Raw genomic sequence first — 16,782 nt, forward strand, 5'->3', positions numbered from 1 at the left:
GGCGCTGGGGTTGTGTGTGTAGGCAGCGGCGCCAGAGGAGGAGGAGCACAAGGATGCAGCTGCGACCGCGGCCCGGAGAGGGAGCCGCCGCTGCTCTGTGGCCGCTGGGGCTGAGGGACGGGAATCAGGCCTGGGGGTCGGGTCTCTGAGGGGGCCGGGGGCGGCGGTCCCGCCTGAGCTCTGGCCTAGTATCCCAGGAAGGTACTGGCCGCTGGGCGAGGGCCTCTTGCCCAGTGCCTCCTCTGGCTCCTCCACGTCGATGGTGGTGAAGTTGGCGCCAGGGAGCGCAAGGCACCAGGCTGCCTCCTTTGCACCCAGCTCCTCCTGGGGCGCATCTCTGGCCCCGGCTCACGGACACCTGCGCCGCCATCTCCTCTCGCCCGCTGAGCCCACCCCTGGCGGCGGGCGGGGGAGGGGCTCCCTTGCAGGGGCTTTGTCCAGCAGGGCGACGACGGGGACCATAGGAGAGTAGGGGTGAGTAGTGGCACCGCACTCGCCAGGTGCTGGGACGCCTTTCTGGCCTCCGGGGCTCTGGGAGACGACCAACGCGCTGCTTTCTCCTGCAGAAGCTTCTAACGCCTCTCTTACATCTGCTCGCTGCTCCCTATTTCCTTCGAGGTAGTTTTCCTTCTAAAAATCACCACTCTCTGGTCTCAACCTCGGCATCCAGAAATGAGTGTCTTAGGCCTAGCTTTGCTTCCTAGGTGCTATAAATGCTTATAATTCTATGTACAGTCACGCAGCTTGGTCTCTGATTCCGGGACAGACTTTCCCAATACCGTTCTCACCCCTTTTCCCTCGCTCTTGCTCTCCAAAAGCTCAGTCAGACCGGAGGCTTCTTAAGAGGCATTTCTCAGACTGCTGCCTCTCCATGCCTCAAAGCTTGAATGGCAGATGGCCTGGCCCCTTTTTAGTTTTCTTGATACTGCTGTGCTGACAGCTTCTGAAAGCCGCGTTCCTGGCTTCTGACTCCTGACGTATAAAGAGTTAGAAGTCAGTACTTACGTTAAATAATAATAATAAAACTAGCAAACACACACACACCACTTGACTTCCAAAGTGGCATCAAATTTGAAGAGTAGACAGTGACTGATTGATAACAGGGAAACAGGTTTTATGAAATAACTACTCTTCATTCAGAATGACATAACTTCCTTTTTAGTAAATGTGATGAAACCTAAAATGTCCCTAGTAAAAGCAAGGATGTGTTATAATCTATCTGTTCTTCCTGGGCTTTCCTGCAATTGAGAATAGTTGCTTCCCAAAAACATGGCCATGAGGGACCTGAAGTGTTGTTTTGGACAGGATGATTAGATGAGGATCTAAAGTTGTAAGGTGCTTTTTTAAAATTAGCAATATTATCTTTGAGTAGTGAAGTTATTTCTTTAAAAGCAAATGGCTGAAAAAAATCACAGTTCACACTTGACCCTTTCTAAAAGTGGAATGAATTTAGATCAACTAGTAATTTTGATTTTAAGGTACTTTCATGCACAATGAAAGATGGGTTCCTTGTTTTATTTGGCTCTCTTCCCTCCCTACCAGTTTTTAAGTTATTTCATGTTTCTTTTATTAAAAAAAGAAGAAAGAATTAAAAAAAGAAGTGCAGTATTAAAAAAACAAAATTCAGATTTGGGCAAATGCTTTTAGGCTAAAGGATTTTAAAAAGGATATACATGCCATTTCTGATTAAATAACTTTAGCTAGGGAATCAGTCAAGACTTGATAGTTTTAGGTAAAATGTAGCTTTCATGTTGTTTGAGGTTCTTTGGATATGGTTTAAAGCACAGTATAATTCTACTATCACTACAAAGTAATCTTGGGGCTCAGGGAGTATTTTATGTTGTTGTTGGTGGTGGTGGTGATGGTGGGGGTGGTGGTGGTGGTGGGGGTGGTGGTGGTGGTGGTGAATTGTCAATTGTCATGCTTCTAGTTGCTAGATTCCAAAGTTATAGATGTTATGTTTTGGAAAAGCTCTTGATCAAGTCAAGTCTGAACTATGAAATAAAATGTACTATGTGGATACTTGCTGTTCATTTCACACACTTTTAGAACCAAGCAGTAATTTGGATCCAATTTAGAATTTGATTTTAGTGAATATGGTTATAATGCTGCCACATACTCAAGAGCATTTACCTAGAGTGTCATAAACACATTATAAGATAATATTAATAGTTAATTTTACAAGTACAACAAAGCACTTAGCCAGTGAACTCTGGAAATAATTAGGTATTTTTTTTAATTAATTGATTTTCAACATGTTTTCTTTTTCCCTACCTTCACTGAGTGTCCATTACTATACTAGTTACTGTGGAGAATAGTGGAGTAATAGGCCCCAGGAGAAAAGTTGCTTACCTGTTGTTGAAAGAAAAAAATATGTATGTGGTCATGGTCAACAGTTGGAACACACTGTAGTACAGAATAAGAAATAAAATAATTATAGGATAAAATAAGAGCTTTGGAGGCTGGCATTTGTCTAAGAAGGCTTTATAGAGAAAGTCAAACTTTATTTGATTCTTTATAGAATTATAGATTTTGTTGGAAGGTGGCAGAGTCAGCATAGAATGAACTGAGGCACTTGATTTTCTAATCTTCCTAAATATTCCTCTCATGGATAAGCCTAAAGGGCACTATCAGTGGCAATTAACTCCTTTGTAGTGGGCATAGTGTTTAATGATAAATTATATATTAAATCAATAAATTAATATTAAATAATTTGTCAAATGTTCATTATAGAAGTCAGACTTCAAATAAACATTCTATTTCTTTGGGCAAGTGAAAATTTTTTCTAAGCAGATATAGATAGAGTGTTAAGTTCACATATTATCACCTGTATGTTTTCACTGTCTCCTAAAGCAGTTATAATCTAAGTATTTTTATAAGACTTATATTATTATTACAACTTTAGATTAATAGTATTTTCCAAAGACTATTTCTTAATTAGGTAAATTGGGAAATTCTATAAGCAACATTAATTTTGGTCTATGAAGTATATGATAGCTTAGTTTTTAGTACTGCTAACTAGTATTGCTATTTCTATTATTTTCTGAAAACAAAGGGAGATATGCCAGAGTCCTACAAATTGATATCTGTCAAAGTTCTAATATAATGCTACTAATAGCATTGTGTTAATAATTGTGTTAATAATTGGCAACTAGCCTCAGTGTTTAAACTGGAATTACAAACCTTTATAAAACTTATTTTAGTGCTTTTCTAACAACTTTCTACTGTGTTGAGAATTAGTTACATGAGTTCTTGGTTTTAGTCAACCACTGTAAGTTGCTGTTTGTATATAGAAAAATAACAATAAGAAAGTGTGCTATAATTATTATGTCAAAAGAGAGTATGCCCCCCAACAGAAAGCCAAAGAATTTTTGAGTTAATTTACAGATTTACCCTAGGGAACAATATTCCAAAACTTGAAAAATGTTTGAGACTTCTATATACCACCTTATACCTTTCATGTAGTATCTTTGCTGCTAGCAATAGTCTTCTTTGATTATAGTTATTACTAATGAATGTTAATTCACAGTAGATAATAGTTTTGACAAATATAATTGTTGTTTTGAGCATCCTCTGCTTAGAATGTCAGCTATTAGCTAAATAAATAAATTATTTGAGAACAGAATAGTCCGCATAGACATACCGAATGAATATTGGATCATTGGAAATTAACTAGCTGATTAGTCTCCTTTGCTAAGCAAGTGTTGCTCATTTCTGTCCTTAGTTAATTAGGTTGGTATCAATAGGGTAATTTTTTGGAAAGAAAACTGGTGAATTTAAATGTTGGGGAAACTGCTGCAAAAATTAAAATTAGTTTGTATGTCGTGTTCTATGTACTATGATGATTTAAGGCAGGTAAACATCTTAGGTAAACTGCTAAATCTCAGTGGTGGCTGCATGTGAAATAGGATAAAGAATTGTCAGTTTCTATTACTATATACTAGAAATCTCTCAATATATGTGTCATATTTGAGTCTGGAGGTAGAGCAGCATTACACTGAGTACCAAAGATGTATCCATAAGTTATAATTTTCTTTAAATATGTAGTTTTAAAAGTGTCATATTTTTTCAAATATTTTTTCAATATTTATTTTTGAAAGAGAGTGCAAGCAAGGGAGGGGCAGAGGGCGAGGGAGACACAGAATCTGAAGCAGGCTCCAGGCTCTGAGCTGTCAACACAGAGCCTGACACAGGGCTCAAACCCATGCATGGTGAGAACATGACCTGAGCCGAAGTTGGATGCCTAACTGACTGAGCCACCCAGGCACCCCTTTTTCATATTTTTTAATGTTTATTTATTTTTCAGATTGAGAGAGAGAGAGAGCATGAGTGGGGGAGGAGCAGAGAGAGAGGGGGAGACACAGAATCTGAAGCAGGCTCCAGGCTTGGAGCTGTCAGCACAGAGCCTGATGCAGGGCTCAAACTCACGAACCTGGAGATCATGACCTAAGCCGAAGTTGGATGCTTAACCAACTGAGCCACCCAGGCACCCCAAAAGTGTTATTATATTCTTAAGTATGATATTTATTATGTCAATGGATTGAAAAATTTCCCAGATGAGCACATCTCTAGATTTTATCATGGAAGCTTATGGGAATCTTTTCCACAAAGTGAAAAATACTAACAGCCAATTCAATGCAGGAAGAAAAGTGGAGAGTAGAATTCTTTCTTAAAGAATGGTACCTACAAACAAAATAAAACAAAACATTCATATATAAGTTCTAAAGTAATATTCACAAGAACTTACACACAATTATTGTTTTCTTAATATCACATCTTATATTATAAATTGTTAACTGTCTTTGGACTGTTGGCACCCAAAAGTTCCCCTGTGGTCTGATTCATTCCTTTTTTCTTAATAACAAATGCATCTCAGGTATTTGATGGTGAGATTTCATTACTGAAATGCAAACTTTTTGTAGTAGCTTTTAAAATGAGATATATATTAACTGAAAACCTGAAGTTGAATTTTGAAATGATTCATAATGAGGAAAATGGATATTTTTAAACAGTCTTCACTAAAGCTATTGTACATTAAGTTGTTAGTATCTCCATAACCTTTCAAATCCCTAAATTATATAGTTGGCTCATTATGTTCACTTTCTGTACCTCATTTCCACTTTTCCTAACAAATATGGATATTGGTTTGTTCTCACTGGTACTTTTGAGCTACTTCTGTGACCCCCTAAATGAATTTTACAAAATACATTTATATTATTAAAAAAGTTATTTAAGAGGAGCACCTGGGTGACTCAGTCAGTTGAGCATCCAACTTCAGCTCAGGTCAAGATCTTGTGGTCTGTGAGTTCAAGCCCCACATCAGGTTTGTCGCTATCAGCACAGAGCCTGCTTCAGATCCTCTGTCCACCCCCTCTCTGCCCCTCCCGTGCTTGTGCTCTCTTAAAATAAAATATATATATATATATATATATATATATATATATATATATATATATATATATATATATATATAGTTATTTAGGAAAGATTTCCTGTCATAGTCAAGAAGCTGAATCCATACCAGATAAACTGCATTTGAAACTGGGTGATTTGACTGGAAGTAGTGACAAGAAGATGACTAAAGCAAATTCTTTGAAAATACTGTGTCTAACTTAGGCAATTTTTTTAATTACTAGATTCAAAAATAATTTGTTTTTCTTTCAAATTGAAAATCAGTTGATAGGTGTGACATAAGTAGTAAGTTTAATTCCAGAGATCATATATAAGCCATTCTTATTACTTATTAGTTGCTCCTTGACCTTTGATGGGCATTTAATTGTTCTTGTTGAGTTTAATTTCTAAATGTGCACACAGGTCCTTATATTCCTTTTCTCTTCCTGTATACTCTCAAGGCTATAATTACTGACCAGGTGTTTTTGCTTATTATCAATAGACTTAATTATCATGGATTGTACTGGTTTTGCTGCCAAATTAGTTTAGATACCTGTGATTCCATAGAAGAAGAGGAAAAGTAGGGGTATAAGAAAAATGGATATTAGATTTACATATTTAATTTTTTTTCTTAATTTGCAATAACTTCAGTAGGATAGGTATAAAATTGTTGAAGTTTTGAGGCACCTGGGTGGCTTAGTTGGTTAAGTGTCTGACTCTAGATTTTGGTTTAGGTCATGATCTCACAGTTTGTGAATTTGAGCCCCACATTGCCTCCGCTGTGGCAGTGTGGAGCCTGCTTAGGATTCTCTCTCTCTCTCTCTCTCTCTCTCTCTCTCTCTCTCCCTCCCTCCCTCCCTCCCTCCCTCCCTTCCTCCCTCTCCCTCCCTCTCTGCCCCTCCTCAGCTCACCCTCTCTCTCAAAGTAAATAAAAATAAACGTAAAAAATGGTTGAAGTTTTGTATTTTAGAATATTTTTTATGTACTGCAGTTTTTATGACTTCCTTGTATATGTTGTAACCAGAACTAGGTTAACAAAGTATAAAAAAAATAACTCTTAAGGATCTTGCTTTAATAAATATATGAGAATGATTTTTAGTTAGTATATCTATGAATTATATGTAAAGAAATATTTGTAAGGTATTAAAATGTGCCTGGAAGCACGTATTTTCTCTACTATCTTGTTTACACTATTAATTTGCTTAGCAAACTCTTTGTTAATAAGTAATACTAAGGTCAATTTAATCTCAGCCCCTGTTTGAATTATCTCAAATTTTAGATCAGTGGGGTCCAAATGATAGTACAACAAAATTTCCTTAATTCAGGCTCGACTAATCAAAATTTGTTACAGCCTGGATATAATAATTATGCTAAAAAATATATTGCTGTAGAGTGCCAAACCCATGCTGGTGTTCTCCATGGGAGAAGCAGGCAGAGCCCTACCAGAGGTTAGGAAATGTCAGAGCTTCTTTGCTGGCTGTGAAAGTGTTGCCAGGTGAACTGGGGAGACCCCAGGCCCTGAGGCCTTGATCTAGCCTGTTCTAAAGATGGTGTCAAAGGCTCTTGGTCTTGTCAGGAGAAAGAATTCAAGGACAGACACAACATAGTGGATGATGGACACAGGTGGGAAAGTTTATTAAAGGAAAAGTGCACTCTCAATATGTGAGAGTGGGTGAGCTCGAGAGAGGATGAGAACTGCAACTTGAGGTTTAGGTTTCCATCTTTTCTGCAGTTGTTAACAAGGTAGTGGAATATTCATTACTTGGGGAGGGGATTTTTCTTGGAAGCAGGGTTTCAGGGCTTTTCTTATTTGGTTAGGAGTGGGTCTACTTGTCAGCCATCTTGGGCCTGTCTGGTTTGATCCAGCTTCTTGTGGCTTTGTTTTGGAGTGCTGCCAGAATAGTCCTCTGACTTTCCAGATAGCTGGCCATGGCTTCCTCTTTGCTGGCCTCCAGGCCTCCTGTTTGAACCTAATCGCCGCTAATAAAAGCAGTTTGAATTATTTGTATTGAATTAAAATAAGTGAATTAAGGTAGGAACCACTAAATTTTATGTATTTAAAAATGTCTCTTGGGGTGCCTGGGTGGCTGCCAGTTGGTTGAGAAGCCTACTCTTGATTTCAGCTCAGGTCGTGATCCCAGGGTTGTGGGATTAAGCCCCACATCAGGCTCTGTGTTGACCATGGAGCCTGCTTAATATTCATTTTCTCTCTCTCTCTCTCTCTCTCTCTGTGTCTCTCTCTCTCTCTCCCTCCCTCCCTCTCTCTCTCTCCCTTTGCCTCTGTCCCCCCAAAATAAAAAAAAGAAAAAACACTGTCTACTAAGTGCTGTGTTGAGCATATGAGGATTTGTTTATTAATTACATTGGGCTGTTGACAAGAAAAGAGTTTGAACATCAGTTAATAGTGTAAGCAAAATTGGGACAATAGTTATGATGAACTGCTCTCAGATGTTTTAAAAACTGTAGTAGCAATATTATTTGCATATAAATTCTGTGCACTTAAATTCTTATCATTTCTTCAGAGTAAGAAAGTGAAGTAAGTGTGCATTTAAAGTTACACTCAGTAGTCTTAATATGTTAATGGTGTTCAAACAGCTCTGAAAGTAGTAAAACTTTAGGACCTTCTTTTCTCTAGTTTTGAATTAATAATCATATAGTGCATGCATGCATATTGATATAGCTTTGTTCCATTTATGTGATGATACAAAAAGTTGTAAAAACCAGCATTACTGATATCATGGGATGAAATTCTTCTAACAAGAAACCAAAATAAAAGTGAAAGTTAACCAAGACAGAGCACAACTACACCTAATGGTAGGGCTGCTAGAGGCTTGTTATTTACTACTGATGGTCTTTGGGGAGGGGAAAAACTAGTTCTTTGTTTCATGCCTTTTACAGTAATGATAATTTGCCTCTACTGTGCAACTCATTGCTCTCCACTGATAGATTTTAGGAGTAAGAGCAAAGGAAGTAATAACACAGAGGTTATTAGATCAACTTGAATAAAAATTTAGCTCCCTGGAAGTTTTAACTAATTAGAACTCTCCATCTCCCACCCCCTTTGCTATTATAGATGAGAGGAAAAGAGACTATTTATGTAACACTTTTCTCATAGCTAAATGTACAATGCAAAATAGGAATTAGTGAACTCTAATTCTTAGTCTTTGCTAACAGAGGGGAGCTGAAACTTAGAAAATATTTAAAATCAATTGATTTAGGAAGGAAATTTTTATGTTTGCATTTGAATATGAATGTTTCTAATCTAGGTAGTCCCAGAGACTCAGTTAACTAAAGGCTATTGAATGAAATATCTTGCTTAATGAATTTTCTAATTAATGATTAATCTAAGTATGCAATGAAACTGAGGCAAGGATGCTTTGCATAAGATGTCTTGAACTTTGTGTACAGTTTTTCGTTGTTGTTGACCACTGACCCAATTGTGTCTGTTTTAATTAAGTTTTTTTGTTGCAAATAATAAAGGTCTAATTCAAACTAAATGAGAACAAAACAGGACTTTATATTAAAGATATGAGCAATTCTCAAGGAACCCAAGGGCAGAAAGTATAATCCAGGCACATGAGAAAGTGTAACTAGGAATGAGAAGCCGTCAATGGCTAAGGGAGCTTTCCTCTTTCTTTCTCTCCTCCTTTCCCATCCCTGGGGCCTTTGGGTCTCTTGTTTTTCTTTGTTTCTTTCTACCCAAGAGTTCCCAAGTTTTACATTCTAAATTCAGGCAACCAGCAAAGACTGCATTTCTGAATCCCCAATTTCCAATTCTGATTGACCCAGTTTGAACCAGATGTCAGCCCGGGATTTGATTATCTATGGCTGGGTTCGAAAGATCATGTGGTATAAATATGGTTATTAGGCCCCAAACCTAAGTGAGGGGACATAAAGTTCTTACAGAAAGGGAGGTGGTGGGATGAAAAGAACATCAAATGCTCTCTGCCATTAAGTATAATCAGAAATAGAGCACATTTGCCTGTGCCTCTCTGCTTATCTTCATGCATTAAACAAGAATGAAGGTCAGATAGCATATTATCTAGTCTTATATTAAGGACTATCAACCTAAGGCCCAGAGATATTTTAAAAATTATTGAGGGTCACATGAAAAACTGTTACTGGAATCCTAACCTTGTGGTTTCTGGTCTTCCTAACTGCTAATAAGCAAGTAAGCAGAATATCTAATAAAATGTTAACATACTTTAAAAGAGATCTCATAAAATATAAAGTAATCTTGATGAATATTTTTGCCTAAGCAAAGTAAATATAGAGGAAAAGCAACATCATTTTCCCATGTTATTACAACGAAGCAGAGGTCTGTGGATAATGGCCATTATTTTCAAAAGTAAATTTAAAAAAAAAAATTTTTTTACGTTTATTTATTTTTGAGACAGAGAGAGACAGAGCATGAAGGGGGAGGGGCAGAGAGAGAGGGAGACACAGAATCGGAAGCAGGCTCCAGGCTCCGAGCCATCAGCCCAGAGCCCCACGCGGGGCTCGAACTCACGGACAGCGAGATCGTGACCTGAGCTGAAGTCGGACGCTCAACCGGCGGAGCCACCCAGGCGCCCCTCAAAAGTAAATTTTTAAAAGAATATAAAAACATAAAAACAGAGGGTGATTTTGAAGAACAAATAATTGGTCTATATGACTTAATGTTGCTAGGCTTAAAGAAGGAGTCATGTAAATATGATATTTTGGCTACTGGGAAACACAGATTATAAACTGAATCTGTTTTCCCCTTTTGACCTGTGCATTCATTCAGTTTTTATTTATTGAATGTCTGCTATGTGCTGAGCCCTATATTAGGCACTGAGGATACAGTGATGAACAGAACAAAGTTCCTGCACTCAGGGAGTTTGCATTGTAGAGACCAATGCAGGCAATGAACAACAAAATAGTAAAGAACATATAATGTCAAATAGTGATAAGGGCTATAAGTCTAATAAACCAAGATAATGGGATAAAGAATTATAAGTGGTGCTACTTTAGGTAACAGTGGTCAAGGAAGGTGTCTCTGATGAGGTGACATTGAACAGAGATTGGAATGAAACAAGGGAACAGGGTATCTGAATATCCAGTAGAAGAGTATTTGAGGCAGAGAGAATAGCAAATGTAAAGGCCTTGAGGTGGGAATCTGCTTGGCCTATTTATGAAACAATAAGGAGGCCAATTTATAGAGCAAGGGAGACAGTGGTAGAAAATGTCAGAGATGTATTCAGAAACCAAATCATGTAGGCCTTTTAGGACAAAATAGGAGTTTTGGATTTTACTCTTTGTATTGCAAAGGCATTGGGAGGTTTGGAGAATAAGAACTTGATTTGATTTATATGTAGAGAATATTCTGGCTCTTGTGTGGAGAATAAACTTCAAGAGGAAAAGAGAAGAAGCAGGGAGACCAGGGAAGAGAACGTTATAGTAACCCAGGCAAGAAAATGCTTGAGTTAAGGTGGTAGTAGTGAGGGAAGTAAAAAGTAGTTATATTCTGAAGGCACACATACACATACATAAATACATATGTATGATTTTTGAAATAATTTTAGATTCATAGGAAGTTGCAATAAATGTACAGAGAGAGCCTGTATAACTTTCACCTGGCTTCCCTCAATGTTATGGTACATAACTATAGTACAATATCAAAACCCAGAAAATTGACATTGATCTTACTTAGATTTCCCACTTATATAAATAGTTATGTATGTATGTGTATATCTACTTTGATGTAATCACCACCACATCAAGATACTTCACTGTACCATCACAAGGCTCTCTCATTCTATTTATAAAGCCATACTCACCTCCTTTGTCCTCTTCCCTTACCTCTTACCTCTAATCTGTTCTCTGTCTCTATAATTATGTTATTTCATGAATGTTGTGTAATGTTCCTCTTTATCCCTTGTAATTTTCTTTGCTCTGAAATGTACTTTATGGGAAAGTGATTTTTTTTCCTCCAAAGTTTTATTTAAATTCTAGTTAGCATATAGTGTAATATTCATTTCAAGAGTAGAATTTAGTGATTCATCACTTACATATAATACCCAGTGCTCATCATAACAAGTGCCCTCCTTAGTACCCATCCCTCATTCCCCACTGACCTCCCTCCATCAGTCCTCAGTTTGTTCTTTATAGTTAAGAGTCTCTTATGGTTTGCTTCTCTCTCTCTCTTTTTTATGGGAAAGTAATTTATTTATTTATTTATTTTTCAATATATGAAGTTTATTGTCAAATTGGTTTCCATACAACACCCAGTGCTCATCCCAAAAGGTGCCCTCCTCAATACCCATCACTCACCCTCCCCTCCCTCCCACCCCCCATCAACCCTCAGTTTGTTCTCAGTTTTAAGAGTCTCTTATGCTTTGGCTCTCTTCCACTCTAACCTCTTTTTTTTTCTTCCCCTCCCCCATGGGTTTCTGTTAAGTTTCTCAGGATCCACATAAGAGTGAAAACATATGGTATCTGTCTTTCTCTGTATGGCTTATTTCACTTAGCATCACACTCTCCAGTTCCATCCATGTTGCTACAAAGGGCCATATTTCATTCTTTCTCATTGCCACGTAGTACTCCATTGTGTATATAAACCACAATTTTTTTATCCATTCATCAGTTGATGGACATTTAGGCTCTTTCCATAATTTGGCTATTGTTGAGAGTGCTGCTATAAACATTGGGGTACAAGTGCCCCTATGCATCAGTACTCCTGTATTCCTTGGGTAAATTCCTAGCAGTGCTATTGCTGGGTCATAGGGTAGGTCTATTTTTAATTTTTGGAGGAACCTCCACACTGTTTTCCAGAGTGGCTGCACCAATTTGCATTCCCACCAACAGTGCAAGAGGGTTCCCTTTTCTCCACATCCTCTCCAGCATCTATAGTCTCCTGATTTGTTCATTTTGGCCACTTTGACTGGCATGAGGTGATATCTGAGTGTAGTTTTGATTTGTATTTCCCTGATGAGGAGCGACGTTGAACATCTTTTCATGTGCCTGTTGGCCACCCGGATATCTTCTTTAGAGAAGTGTCTATTCATGTTTTCTGCCCATTTCTTCACTGGGTTATTTTTTTTGGGGGGGGTTTGGAGTTTGGTGAGCTCTTTATAGATTTTGGATACTAGCCCTTTGTCTGATATGTCATTTGCAAATATCTTTGTGGGAAAGTAATTTTTAAAAAAATTTTTTTTAACGTTTATTTATTTTTGAGACAGAGAGAGACAGAGCATGAACAGGGGAGGGGCAGAGAGAGAGGGAGACAGAGAATCTGAAACAGGCTCCAGGCTCTGAGCTGTCAGCACAGAGCCCGACGCGGGGCTCGAACTCACAGACTGCGAGATCATGACCTGGGCCGAAGTCAGACACTTAACTGACCGAGCCACCCAGGCGCCCCTGTGGGAAAGTAATTTTTAAAAAAATCTGTGTATATCTATGTACATCTTTTTTTTTTTTCCCTATCCATTTGCTTTTAGTCTACACATGTCTTTATGTTTGAAGTAAATTTCTTGTAGACAGCATATACTGGACCATATTGGTTTTATCCACCATGCCAATCTCTGTCTTTTAATTGGTGGATTTGGACTATTTACATATTAGAATAATTATTGATATGTTAGGGCTGTCTTCCAAATTTTTAAAAGTTTTTTTTTAAGTTTATTTATTTATTTTTGAGAGAGAGAAAGAGAGAGAAGCAGAGAGAGAGGGAGACAGAAAATCCCAAGCAGGCTCCACTCAGTCAGCACAGAGCCTGATGCAGGGCTCTAACTCATGAGTTGTGAGATCATGACCTGAGCCGAAACCAAGAGTTGGTTGTTAAAGCGACTGAGCCACCCAGGCACCCCTCCAATTTTTTTTATTGTGGTAAAAACATATGAAACCTACCTTTTTTTTAAATTTATTTTTGAGCGAGAGAGCTCTAGTGGGGGAGGGGAAGAGAGAGAGGGTGACTGAGAATCAGAAGCAGGCTCTGTGCTGACATCAGCAAACCTGGTGCAGGGCACCAACTTATGAACCCTGAGATCATAATCTGAGCTGAAGTCAGACGCACAAACAACTGAGCCATCCAGGTGCCCTGAGACCTACCTTCTTAACATAAATTTAAGTGTTCAGTAGAGTGTTGTTCCACGAGAGTTCTCCAGAACTTTTTCATCTTGTGTGACAAACTCTATACCCATTGAATAGTAATTCCCCATTTCTCTCGCCCCAAGCCTTTGGCAAATACTGTTCAACTTTCTGTTTCTATAAGCCTGACTACTTTAGATATCTCATATAAGGGGAGTTATTCAGTATTTGTCCTTCTGTGACTGACTCCTTTCACTTAATGTAATGTCCTCAAGGTATATATGTTGTTGTGCATGTAATAGCATTTCCTTCTTTTTTAAGGCTGAATGATATACAATTGCATATTTCTATCACATTGTCTTTATCCACTCATCTGTCAATGGACATTTAGGTTGTTTCCACACTTTATCTATTGTAAATAATGCTGCAGTGAACGTGGGAGTACAAATATTTCTTGGATATCCTATTTTCAATACTTTTGGATAGATACCCAGAAGTGAGGTTGTTGGATCATGTGGTAGTTTATTTTTTTGTTTTTTGGGGGGCTCTAAATACTCTTTTTTCCCCCAAGTTTTTTATAATGATTTTTTAATGTTTATTTTTAATTTTTTAAGAGAGAGAAATCAGGGGAGGGGCAGGGAAAGAGGAGAGAGAGAATCCCAAGCAGGCTCTCTGCTGTCAGCAGAGCCCATGTGGGGATTCAATACCAGGAACTGTGAAATCATGACCTGAGCCGAAATTAAGAGTCAGACGCTCAACCAACTGAGTCACCCAGGCACCTGCCCCAAGTTTTTATTTAAGTTCCAGTTACTTAACATACATTGTAATAATAGTTTCAGGTTTAGAATTTAGTGATTCAGCACTTACGTACAACACCAGGTGCTCATCACAAGTGCCCTCCTTAATTCCCATCACCTATTAACCCATCCACCACCCACCTCCCCTCCAGTAACCCTCAGTTTGTTCTCTATAGTTAAGAGTCTGTTTCCTGGTTTGTCTCTCTTATTTTCCCCCATGTTCATCTGTTTTGTTTATTTTTTTTTAAGTTTATTTATTTTGAGAGAGAGAGAGAGAGAGAGAGAGCAGGGCAGTGGCAGAGAGAAAGGGAGAGAGAAAATCTAAAGCAGGCTCCTTGCTGTCAGCCCAGAGCCCAATGCTAGGCTCCCTGTCAAGAACAAAGAGAGCTGAATCAAGAGTTGGCCACTTAGCCTACTGGGGCCACATGGGCGCCCCCATCTGTTTTGTTTCTTAAATTCCAAATATGAGTGAAATCATATGGTATTTATGTTTCACTGACTGAATTATTTCACTTGGCATAATACTTTCTAGCTCCATCCATGTCATTGCAAAATGCAAGATTTCATTCTATTTTATGGCTGAGTAATATTCCATTGTATATAAATACCACATCTTTAAAAAATTAATTTATTTAAATTCAAGTTAGTTAACATGCAGTGTAGCATTGGTTTCAGTAGATCCCAGTGATTTACCACTTACATGTAACATCCAGTGCTCATCCCAACAAGTGCCCTCTTTAATGCCCATCACCCATTCAGCCCATCCCCCCACCCACCTCCCATCCACTCTCACTTTGTTCTCTGTATTTAAGAGTCTCTTATGGTTTGCCTCCCTTGCTGTTTTTATCTTCGTTTTCCTTCCCTTCCCCTTCTTCATCTGTTCTGTTTCTTAAGTTCCACATATGAGTGAAATGACTTACTCATTTCACTTAGCATAATAACCTCTAGTTCCATCCACGTTGTTGCAGATGTCACTATTTCTTTCTTTCTGATCACCAGGTAATATTCCATTGTGTGTGTGTGTGTGTGTGTGTGTGTGTGTGTGTGTATATCCATTCATCAATCGATGGGCATTTGGACTCTTTTCATAAATTGGTTATTGTTGATAGTTATCCTATAAACATAGGGGTGGATATGCCCCTTTAAATGAGCATTTTTGTATCCTTTAGCTAAATACCCAGTAGTGCAATTGCAGGAACCTCCATACTGTTTTCTAGAGTGTCTGCACCAGTTTGCATTCCCACCAACAGTGCAAAAGGGTTCCCCTTTCTCTGCATCCTCTCCAATATCTGTTGTTACTGAAGTTGTTAATTTTAGCCATTCTGACTGGTGTGAGGTGATATCTCATTGTGGTATTTCTCTAATGATGAGCAGTGTTGAGCATTTCTTTTTTATGTGTCTGTTAGCCATCCGGACGTCTTCTTTGCTAAAGTGTCTGTTGATGTCTTCTGCCCATTTCTTCATGGATTATTTATATTTGGGGTGTTGAATTTGGTAAGTTCTTTACACATTTTTGATGCTAATCCTTTATTTGATATGTCATTTGTAAATATCTTCTCCCATTCCATTGGTTGCCTTTTAGTTTTTCTGGTTGTTTTCTTTGCTGTGCAGAACCTTTTTATCTTGATGAGGTCCCAATAGTTTGTTTTTGCTTTTATTTTCCTTGCCTCTGGAGACATGGCAAGTAAGAAGTTGCTGCAGCCAAGGTCAAAGAGGTTGCTGCCTGTATTCTCCCGTAGGATTTTGATGGTTTCCTGTCTCACATTTAGGTCTTTCATTCATTTTGACTTTATTTTTGTGTATGGTGTAAGAACATGGTCCAATTTCATTCTTCTGCATGTTGCTGTCCAGTTTTCCCAGCACCATTTGCTGAAGAGACTGTCTTTTTATCCATTGGACATTCTCTCCTGCTTTGTCGAAGATTAGTTTGCCATACATTTGAAGGTAAATTTCTGGGTTCTCAATTCTGTTCCATGAATCTATGCGTCTGTTTTTGTTCCAGTACCGTACTGTCTTGATGATTACACCTTTGTAATACAGTTTAAAGTCTGGAATTATATGCTTCCAGCTTTGGTTTTCTTTTTCAACATTACTTTGGCATGGAAAACCCAAAAGACTCCACCAAAAAAACTGCTAGAACTGATATGTGAATTCAGCAAAGTTACAAGACATAAAATCAATGTACACAAATTGGTTGCATTTCTGTACACCAATAATGAATCAGCCAAAAGAGAAATAAATGAATCAGCCAAAAGAGAAATAAATGAATCAACCCCATTTCCAAATGCACCAAAACCATAAAATACCTAGAAATAAACCTATCCAAAGAGGTTATATCTGCATGCTGAAGACTATAGAAAGCTTATGAAAGAGATTGAAGAAGATACTAAGAAATGGAGAATAATTCCATTCTCATGATTGGAAGAATAAATATTGTTAATTGTTTATACTACTGAAAGCAATCTACACATTTAATTCAATCTCTCTCAAAATACCACCAACATTTTTTTTCCAGAGCTAGAACAAATAATCCTAAAATTTATAT

General features: G+C 38.1%; 1 protein-coding gene across 1 annotated transcript in view; it reads left to right on the forward strand.

The window, feature by feature from the left end:
- Positions 1–342: 342 nt before the first annotated feature.
- The window catches only part of ZC3H12B (zinc finger CCCH-type containing 12B), a 427,389-nt gene continuing 410,949 nt past the window's right edge, over positions 343–16,782 (forward strand). Inside the window, exon 1 of the mRNA XM_027053636.2 lies at positions 343–474. The gene's annotated coding sequence lies outside the window, so the exon portion shown is untranslated. The remainder of the gene's footprint in view (positions 475–16,782) is intronic.

This window comes from Acinonyx jubatus, chromosome X (genome assembly GCF_027475565.1).
Source record: "Acinonyx jubatus isolate Ajub_Pintada_27869175 chromosome X, VMU_Ajub_asm_v1.0, whole genome shotgun sequence".
Lineage (NCBI taxonomy): Eukaryota > Metazoa > Chordata > Mammalia > Carnivora > Felidae > Acinonyx > Acinonyx jubatus.